At 35.0% G+C, this 11,406-nt stretch overlaps 1 non-coding gene across 1 annotated transcript; it reads left to right on the top strand.

The window, feature by feature from the left end:
* The first annotated feature begins 6,915 nt into the window (after positions 1-6,915).
* On the top strand, positions 6,916-7,021 carry LOC131154653 (small nucleolar RNA R71). Its single transcript, XR_009136569.1, has one exon. It is a non-coding gene; the product is annotated as a small nucleolar RNA R71 (small nucleolar RNA).
* The last annotated feature ends 4,385 nt before the right edge of the window (positions 7,022-11,406 follow it).

Raw genomic sequence — 11,406 nt, forward strand, 5'->3', positions numbered from 1 at the left:
CTAGGTCCTTTTAAGGTCTACCAAAAAAATCCAATGTCAGTCGTTTGAAGGTCGACCGAAGGGTGCCCTAAGGTCATTCGGATCCCTATGGTCAATCTACGGTCTCGTTTGAGCTTTATTCATATCATGTATGCAGATGCAAATATTACCGACCAAATAGAAAAACTTAATGCAATACAAGTGAAATTTAAATGTCTTAAATCTTCTTTACTCTTGTGACTTCCTTGGAATACGCCGGTTGATGTACATGTCCTTCAAGTTTCTTCTGGCTTCGATTTCAATCTCCTTATGTGTGTGTTCTGAAATGTTACTTGTTCAAACACTGGGTACACACATAAGAAACTTGCGGTTTATCATTATCAAAAGTAGGGATTGGACTCAAAAAGTCAACATTAGAGATACTGGATTTGGTACATTCAGATGTGTGTGGCCCTATGAAGACGAGAACACTTAGTGACTCCAGATACTTTGTGGCCTTCATAGATGATCATTCAAGGAAGTTGTGGGTATATACCTTGAAATCAAAAGTCCAAGTGTTGGTTGAGTTCAAGAAATTTCAAGCCCTAGTTGAGAGACAAACTGGGAAGAAATTGAGGTGCATCCAGTGTGATAATGGTGGAGAGTATTTTGGTCCATTTGATCAGTATTTCAGACAACTAGGTATTCGACATCAAAAGACACCTCCAAAAACACCTTAGTTGAATGGCATAGCAGAAAGGATGATCAGAACACTAGTTAAGAGAGTAAGATGTTTGCTTTCACAAGCTTAGTTGCCAAAATCCTTTTGGGGGGAGGCATTGAGCACTGTTGTTCATGTGTTGAATCTTACACCCTGTGTTCCTCTACAGTTTGGTATGTTAGACCGAGTTTGGATAGGTAAGAATGTTTCCTATAATCACCTGCGTGTTTTTGGGTGCAAAGAATTTGTGCATATTCTAAAAGATGAAAGGTCCAAACTTGATGAGAAAACGCGACAGTGTATATTCCTTGGCTACGGTCAAGATGAGTTTGGATATAAAATTTATGATCCAATTGAGAAGAAAATTGTGAGAAGCAGAGATGTTGTGTTTGTAGAAGATCAGACCATTCAGGATATTAAGAAGGCAGAGAAATCTATGTCTTAGTAAGATGATAGTTTGACTGATGTGGATCCAGTTCCTTTGAAGAATTTTCCATCTCAAGTTGAGAATGATGTTCAGGATGACCACTAGGGTAAGGGAGATGTTGATATTGTTGGCCTAACAGGACTTACGAATCTTATTTTGATGATAACAAATCAAGACTATTTAACATGTTATGGTTAAAGTGATGATGTTTCAAGAATCAAGTATGTGAGTTTAAGATTAAGTGATTACAAGGCTTATTGAAAGATTATATTCCAAGGACAAGTTGAAAAATGAAAGCTTAAAGGGTATGAAAGCATGGATTCAAAGATGATTTGATGAAAGCTTAAAAGAGTATTGAAGCTCAAGGTTAAGATGGACTCAACAAAAGACAAATATGAAGACTCCGAGCTTAGAACGTTTTTAAGTCTTAAGAAAGTCTTTATTTAAGTACTTCATTCAAAAGTCAATATGGATTCTTTGAAACTTATTAGGATAAATCATTGACTTAGAGACCATATTTTTAAGAACCCTGGAAAATATTTTCAAGAGTATCAAAGTGTTTTGACATTATAAAGACCACAAAAAGATTTTGCAAACAAATTGAAAAATAAGTTTTTGAACTGTCCAAGCGACGGACCATTGTTGGTCCAATCGACTAAACGTTTATGCAGAATAAATTTGGACAGACAGTAAAAGCCTATTTGACTGACCCTGGCAAGCCCAGTCGACTCACCCTACACTGACTTTGAAATTTCATTGATTTTAAGAGCCCAAGTGACTGACCCCTTGAGTCCAGTTGACTGACCCCTCGAAATTCAAATTTTTAAAAGTAACAGAAATACTTCAAGTAACTTCGGGAATATGAAATACACTTTCTAAACTCTATAAATAGCCCCCAAGACAAAGGATTTTAGATACCAAGAATTAAAATCTGCAAACAAGCCTTATTACTTACAATCTTCGAAAGCTCTCTTGCTCACATACTTGCTGAAGTTTTTACTGAGTCTTGCTGATATTTTCTCACTGATCTTTGTGCACAAGTTTTGAATCTTTCAATCAAACAAATAAGATCATGATGATAGATTTCTAAAGCTTCAAATTCTCTATATTTGATATTTTGATTTGAAGTATATGGTTGTGCTTCAAATGTGTACTAATCAGCTCTTCTTAAGAGTGTCTCTGTACACCAAATTCTTTTGTTGTTTTGTTGACGGTTCAGGTTGTTGAATCATTGTACCAAGTGTGGGGTATCGCTTGGAGATGAGGGCTCCATCCTACTTGAAGGAGTGTGTAAAATGTTTGCTCCGCCCGGTTAAGGGAGTGGTATAGTGAAATCCTTAGGTGGTTTACCTAAGGCGAGGTTGTAGGTGGGTATAACCAAACCTCGTAAAATCTCATGTTTTTCTCTTCCCTAATCTCTTTAATTTTCTGCATATATATAAATTGCGTGTATGTTTACTTAGTTGTTGAACATTAATATGTTATTGGGATTTTGAGGAAACTTTGATTTAAGGGACTACATTGATTGATCTTTTGCGAAAACCTCAAAGAGAGTACGTTGATTAATCTTTTTGTTGAAACCTTGATTATAGGAAGTGTCTTGATTGATAAGTATCAAAGCTCATTAACTAACTAATTTGTTTTGTACTTAAATTCAAAGTCTAAATTTTGGAAACTTGTTGAAATCTTTATTTTGATTCATATTGTGAAATCAGCATACTACAACCTTATTGATTGGTTGATTAAGTTTTTGATTCATATTTTAGATCAATTGTGTCTTCACCTCAAAGGTTTGAACTTGAAATTGAATATTGAATATTGATTTGAATCAAGGAGTTGATTGGATTAAAATTTTTGAAGTGCTGAATATTTAATCTTGTTTAATAAATCATTCTATTGAAACAAGATTAAAATAAAATTCAAGATAACTTTCAGAAATCAATATTGTCTTTGAAGTATATTGAAAAGAAAATCTAATTTGAAATTTTATCTATTAAAATTCTGAAAGTTGAATTAACAATATCATCTCTTGTTGATAAGAATTTATTAGAGAGCGTGATTGTTGAATAAATATATTTGTTAAATCAAAACTAAAATTGAAGATGAGTTATACTTAACTAAAAGTTTACAAAAAAAATTTTAAAACCCAATTCACCCCCTTCTTGAGAGTACACCTTACTTCTCAATAGGAATCAGAACGCTAGGCTGTAGTAAATTTTAACTAGAAGCTACATAAAGATCGTTATGACACTTCAGGTGTATCTCCTTTTGTTGAGGGTCAATCCTCTCATAGACCACCCCTTTTCTGCGGTGTCAACTATACTTTTTGGAAACAATGAATGAGGATGTTGGAATTGGTGTATACCCAAGAGGGGGGTGAATTGGAATTTTAAAACTTCTTTCTAGGTCAATTCAGATTCCACAAACAGTATTACACAAACTTAGGGTATTTCTATATAATCAAAACCCAATCAAATATTCAAACAATTAGACATAGACATTCAAGTGCTGAAATTTAAATTGCGAAAATTAAAAGTGCACACACGATATGTTATTGGGGTTCGGCCAATATTGCCTACGTCCCCGCCTTAGCTCGCAAGCCCGAGGATTCCACTAATGTTTTCACGTGCATGCAATTTCGACTTTAGTGCCCAAAAATTATCTTGCAAGAATAAAATATAAAAAATCCGTAAATTTTTCGACATAATGGGATAATTATCAAATGAACTCAGTAAGTAAAATAATGAAAATAATTAGACATTTAATTAGAATTATAATCGTCAATGCATGAATTTAAACGTCCAATTACGCAACTTTGATGCGTAATCACACCCCCAACTAACGTTTTGATAGTTTCTAGCAAATAACGTGAATGCAATCAAGGGCGATACCCACAAACACCCATTTTAGTGAATATTAAATGAAAGCACATGCAACACAAATATACCATTTCCCATGTAGGAATATCACTAGATTACATACTAGCTCATTCATACACAATTCATGCAAGTCTGAAGTAAGTCACTTATGCAAGTTTCATCATTATATAGCCATTAAAAATAGTATACTCACATAAAATTAACCAGTAATTACAATTCAGAGTTAATACAGCCATATAAACTCGAGTATAAATAGGTGAAATCTTGAAGCATATGTAATGTATAAGACTCGTTAGACCCAGGATACCAGTGGACACCTACAGAATGGTCTTATTGACTCGGCCTAACTGGTATACCCTCAAAAACACTCAAAAAGGATGAGTTCACTCGTCATATATAAGGACGAGTGTCAGGATCAAACATCCCACATATTGTAAGGAAAAAAAGCTAAATGTATGGAGTGGACTAGTCTGAAAAGGATCGAGCCTATTTGTGAGGTGTCGAGTTCTTCACTCTAGCATCTTCTCACCTACTTGCCATATCCAACCAAGACCATCCTAGATCAACTTATTCATTAATCAGACGTGAATACATATGAGGCATTAGGCAGTTGAAGAGTCTTCATATGTGGAGAACATATGTCATGTCCCTATCTTTTTATTATAATTGTGTAGAGCAGGTATTAATCTTTCACTTCATTCTTGTGCATTTTTGTTTCTCTTTTTCTTTATTATGCTCATTCTTCAATTTTTGTATTTTCATGGTTTGTTTGGACAATCATTACACTTCCTTTATTGTCTTCATATGACCAATGAGAACTAAGCTCGAATAGGAGTTCATGAAATAAGTCTATTTCTAGGCGTGGCTCAACCTTCGCGTCTTGAGTATGTTACAAGACTTAGGTTTCTATCTCCTCACTATATGTCACCTCTAGTCTAGAAAGTCAAAAACCAAGACTAGTGTACAAAGAATATCTAGAAAAAAAAGGAAAAGTTGAGTTTCACGAACTCTGAGTTGACGTCAAAAGTCAAAAGAATGATAAATGGTTCAACAGTACCTCACGTGAATGTGTATTTTTAGTCTCATGAGATACCATGTAAATACAAGAGTTTATATAGCCAGATTAACACGAATGAACTATCAATCAACCTTCATGAAGTTACAATTCTTAGATTAGCCATATAAGGAGAAACTACACATAAATAACTCAAGTGTGTAACTTTAAGGTTATATGCAAGTATGTAAAGGGTATAAGTCAGTTTTAATCATGACCTAATTATCCATTTTCAATTTTTTGTTTCAATGTATTTTCTAATCCCCCCCAACTAAAGTGAAATATTGTCTTCAATGTGAAAACATAGGGGAGACGAGAGAGATGATAAGGAGGGAAGTAGAGAAATACCTAGGTAGAGAAGTGAGGGAAAAGAAAAATTGAAACTAAGAAAAAATTTACCTGAAAATTAACTAAAAATAAAACAAGGTGAAAAAAAAAAATGAAAAGAAAGGAAAGAAAAACACCACAGTCTGTCTAGCGAAGGCTCTGGAGGAATTTCATTTAGTGGGTGTAGTTTTATAAATTGAACTGGCAGGTCTCTAAATTTGAGTCGCCATAATGAATCAGTTTTATACCAAACAATACACGTGTAGATTGACTTTCTTGTTTTAACAAGAAAGGATATTTATTCAGTATGTTTTTTAGGAAATTTACTTCTTTAAGGACTAATTTTTTAGGAAAAGTTGTTGGAACAACTACCTTTAGTTCTTCAGAAGCATCAACATTAAAATTTTTACCTAGTTTCTTGAAAGTTGTACTCTCACCATTTTGTTCAACTTCTTCATCTGGTGCACCAATTACCTTACAGTTGCAGAGTTTTGCTTCGGAATTGCAATCCTTGACATTCACTACAGTGGGTAATGATGGTTCCATGGTTGTCACTTGCACTTGAATATCTGGCTGGGATGATGGCTCCTTTAATTCCAAGCTCGCTTCCTCTGATTCTTCTTCAACTTCATCTGTCTTAGTTGCAAATTCAGGTGTCACGACAACTGTTTGTCTATTGATGAGTATCTTAGGTCGAAGAACTTCTTCTTCACTTCTCAGAGTGCTAACGACATTCTCTGTCTCAAGAGGATTCACTGAGACATTATGTACTTGTTGATGTTGTTGTCGGTATACCTGAGGATTAGACTGAGATTGGGCCAAAAATTCCTCTTTTTCTAGGGTACTCAATTGCGTGCTCAACTCATTAATGGTGCCCAACAATTCATTTATGGTCTGAGTATTAATTTGCATGAATTCTTGAAGTGTATTTGCCATTTGTGCCATGTTATCCTCAAAATACGTCGTCAGTGGAATAGGAGCTTCATTACATTGAAATCTTGGAAGTGTGTAGCTTTTATAGATCTGTTGTGGTAGATACTAATGCAAAGGAGTAACTGAATAATATGTCGGTTGCGAAGGTAGTGCATAAGACTGAGGAGGCTGCTAAAATTGTGAAGAGTGTGGACCAAAGTGATCATTCTCCCATAAGAAATTCGGGTAATTCCTTCATTATGGAGTGTAGGTGTTTGAGAATAGCTTATTTGGAGCTTTGTTAACCCAATTTGTTGATTTTATTTTATTAGAACTACTCTCCTTTTCTAATTCTTTTACCCTCCTTTCCAGTGTAGCAATAAGAGCTTGGAGATCATTCTCCTCTTTGACCTCATATTTACCTCCACCATTGATTGCGCTGAGAGGTTGTACTGCCATTGGTGCTTGATCGTATTGTGTATTTCATGGTTGGACACTTTCAGCTAAGTAATCAAAGAATAATAGTGCTTGATCTGGTTCCTTTCTGAAGAATTCTCCATTGCACATATCTTGGACAAATTGTTTGCATTCAAAAGTAAAACCTGTATAGAAATAATTAGCCAACCTCCAAGATTCAAACTCGTGATGTGGACAGATATTTATCAGATCCTTGAACCTCTCCCAATAAGGTTGAAAAGTATCATCACCCTTCTGCATAAACTGAATGATCTGCTCCTGCAGGTATTGGGTTCTCTGAAAAGAAAAGAATTTGTGTAAGAACTCATGCTGCATATTTGTCCGACTATTAATAAAGTTAGGTATCAACGAGTTAAACAAGATCTTCGCCTTATCCTTCAAAGAAAAAGGAAATAAGCGGAGCTTGATATACTCATAAGCTCCCATAAAGGTGGTGCAGGCCAACACAAAGTCTGTCAAATGCTAATAGGGACTCTCAGAATCTAACCCATGGACCTAGGGTATCACTGACAACACCCCAGGCTTAATCGTGAAATTCAATGCGTCATGTGGTAAAGCAATGCAATGAGGTGTGGTGGTGTGTGTAGGCTGCAAAAAATCCATAAGTGTATGTGGTGCAGGTGCAGCCATATACATATATTTCAAAACCTTTTTTTTTCGTGAAGAAAAGCAAAATAAAAGGGAAAAACACTAGTTAGAAACTAAATATGGCATTCTTTGGAATGACACCAAAAACGTGACTCGCTCTAAAAATGAGCAGTGCGAAAGCTATCCCAAGTATAGGAGTTCAGCCGTATAATAATTAGCCTAAGGGCCAAATCGTCTCCTCAGGGAATGCAGTTTAGTTCCAAAATTTGCGTAATCCCAAAAGAATATAAGAAAATAAAAGTTTAGTAAACATGGTTCAGATTCAGTTTCTTGGATTTTTAAGATTTTTGTGACGACATTAAAACAATGTGAAATTTAAATTATGAACCTAACACACACTAAATTAATGACAAGAAACGTGAGACAAGCACAATAAGATAGGCGATAAAAAATTTAATTGCAGAAAATAATCTTACGTTTAACCATTCAGACAAGAAATAAAAATTATGTTAAAAATTTCAGACAAATGCCTAAAAATGAAAAGTTGATCACGTAACAGAAACACACAATCCTAAAATAATCAATCAAATATGAACTCCAACAAAACTAAACTTTAAACATTCAAGAACTTAACAAAACGCAAACTAGAAACTGAACTTCAATAATAACCAAATATAAATTAAAAATTCCAAACTTTAATTAAAACACAATTCCAATAAACACTAGTAACTTGAGCAACCATTAAAAAGAAAAGAGAGAATGAAAAAGAGATAAATTAAACTAACAAGATTTAAAGATTTTAAAAGAAAAGAAAACTTAACTATAATAAAATTAATCCAACAACTAATTAATATTCAACAATGATAAAAAGAAAGAGATGATGTGCCGGAGAAGACGAGAACTCAAGAGCCGCCGGAGAGAATAAGAGAGCGCTGGAGAAGACGAGCTCTGAGTTGAGAGAAGCCAAAGACAACAGGTGAGAGCAAACAGATCTTCAGAACTAGGAAAGACTATGAGGGAGAACTAAGATAAAAAAATAGAGCAACGTCGGAGAGAGAAAAAAAGACGCCTTAAAATTGAGAGAGAGATGGGAGATTTCCATCAAACAGGAAAAGATCTGCAGGAAAAACTTAAGAGAGAGAGAGATGGAAGAAGAAGAATGTGTTTGATCCCCCCCCCCTCTCGTCTGTGCAAATCTCCTTTTAAAGGTTGCTACCGCACCATGTTGCCCTAACTAGCCCTGCCGCACGAGTATAGAAAAACCCTATGGGTTAGCCCAACTTTCTTCCAATCCACACACAATGGGCTTCACAAGATGCTGCCCACGGAGGAGAGCCTAGCTTGATATTTTATACATGCATGCCGTGGTTCAGGCCTAGCTGTCCCTACGTGCATGGCCATGCGGCCTTTTCTCAAGCCCACACATGCAAGAATTCTTCATTTTTCAACCTAGTGCACACACACGACCTATCTTCATGCATTAACGTGCATGGTCCAGTTCCCTTTGCTTCAAGGCTCTCCAAAGGCTCACGTAGTTCCATGCATGTACATGCATGGAAATCCATAAACATGCTCGCGTGGCACACAACTCTTCACGCATGCATGAGACGGTCACTTGCATGGCTCACGCTCACGTACACGACTCACGTACGACTTTCACGTGTAATTTTGACTTTAGTGCCCAAAAATTATCCTGCAATAATAAAATATAAAAAATCTATAAATTCTTCGACAAAATGGGATAATTATCAAATGAACTCAGTGAGTAAAATAATGGACATAATCAGACATTTAATTAAAATTATAATCGTCAATGCATGAATTTAATTGCCTAATTACGCAACTTGACGTGTAATCATTCAACATAAACTTCCTCATTTATATAGCCATTTAGAAATGCACTTTTGACATCCATTTGATATAATTTGAAGTTCTAAAATGCAACTTATGGCAATAACATCCGAATAGTTTCCATTAAAGTTAGAGGAGTAAATGTTTCCTCAAAATCTATGCCTTCCTCCTGGTTATATCCTTGAGCTACTAGTCTGACTTTGTTTCTAATTACTATCCCATTTTCATCTTTCTTGTTCTTATAGACCCATTTTGTTCCAATAACAGTATGATCATTAGGTCTAGGAACCAAGGTCTAGACTTTGTTTCTCTCAAATTAGTTTAATATTTTCTACATAGATATCACCCATGATTCTGATTCATTCTCAATTGCCTCATTACCATTCTTAGGCTCCTCGTGTGATAAGAATGCAAAGTGGCTAATCATATTTCTAAGTGATGATCTAGTAGCTACTCCACGTGACGTTCTCTTATAATTTGATCTTTGAGGTGATTTTTTACATACTTTCATTCCCTAGGTAGTTCATGGACCTCTCTTTTGACTTGATTATCCTCAGAAGATGTTTTGTTAACTTCAGTGTTCTTATCTGAATTATTTTCAATAGATAGTTTTTCTAATCCCTTACTTATCTCTAGGTCATCTTAATTAGACCTTTTAGAAAACGGATTGGACTCATCAAATACTACATAAATGGATTCTACAACAATCAATGTTATTTTTTTATACACCTTGTAGGCTTTACTGTGCAAGGCATTACCTAGGAAGATACCCTCATCAGATTTTGCGTCAAATTTTCCTAGATGTTCATTATCTCTAAGAACAAAACATTTACATTCAAAGACATGAAAATAAGAAATATTAGGTCTATGACCATTCCACAATTCATAAAGAGTTTTATTAAAAGTAGGCCTAATTAGAACTCTATTCAATACATAGTAAGTAGTGCTCACTGCTTCGGCCCAGAAGTATTTGGGTAACTTATGTTCATTTTGCATTGTTCTACTCATTTCCTATAGGGATCTGCTCTTTCTTTCAACTACTCCATTCTGTTGTGGTGTCCTAGATACAGAAAAATTATGAGAGATTCCTAGTGAATCACAGTATTCTTTCATACCCTTGTTTTGACACTCTCTACTCCTACCACTTTGTATACGTGTGATCGTATAACCCTTTTCATTATGAATTCTTCTACATAATTTAATAAAATTTTCACATGCTTCATATTTATATGCAAGAAACAACACCCATGTGAATCTAGAATAATCATTAACAATTACGAAAGCGTATGACATACCTCCTAGACTTTGAGTTTGGTTAGGACCAAATAGATCTAAGTGCAGCAGTTGAAGTGGTCTAGTGGTGGAGATGACATTCTTTTTCTTGAAGCTAGATCTAGTTTGTTTTCCTAGTTGGCATGCATCACATATTCTATCTTTCACAAACTGAGGTTTAGACAAACCTTTTACTAATTCTTCATTAACTAGTTTAGATAATAAGTCCATGTTTGCATGTCCTAATTTCCTATGCCAAATCCAACTAGCCTCATTTATAGCAGAAAAACATTTCACATGTTGAGATGCTAAGTTATCAAAACAAGTGGTATAAACATTTTCATTACGTTCAGTAGTAAACAAAATTTTATTCTCAGTCATGTTTTCTACTATGCATCTATCATGCTCAAATGATACTCTATTTCCTTTATCACAAAGTTGGTTTGTGCTTAACAAATTACGCTTCAATCCATCAACCAGTAAAAAATTATCTATTATGAGAGAAGGATCCTTACCAACCTTACCTACTCCAATGATTTTACCTTTTACATAGTTCCTAAAGGTGACAAATCCTCCATCTTTAGGTGTGATGGACACAAACTTTACTTTATCTCTGATCATGTGTCAAGAGCATTCACTATCCATGTCCCATTTATCCTTTGAAGAGGACGATCTCAAGCACACCCATAATGGACATTTAATTGACTAATTTTGGTACCCATATTTTCTTGGGTCCATGGGGGTTAGTGCTCAACTCTATATGACTTTCCAGACCTTCTTAATTTTAACATCTTTGTTCTTAAAAAGACAATCAAATTTTATGTGGCTTAATTTCTTACACTAAAAGCATGTATCTTAGCTTTGGTGCAATCCCTAGAGGGGGGTGAATTTGAGATTTAAACAATTTCCTCCTAGGTTAAACTAATCTAGCAACAGTATA

This window comes from Malania oleifera, chromosome 4 (assembly GCF_029873635.1).
Source record: "Malania oleifera isolate guangnan ecotype guangnan chromosome 4, ASM2987363v1, whole genome shotgun sequence".
Classification (NCBI taxonomy): domain Eukaryota; kingdom Viridiplantae; phylum Streptophyta; class Magnoliopsida; order Santalales; family Ximeniaceae; genus Malania; species Malania oleifera.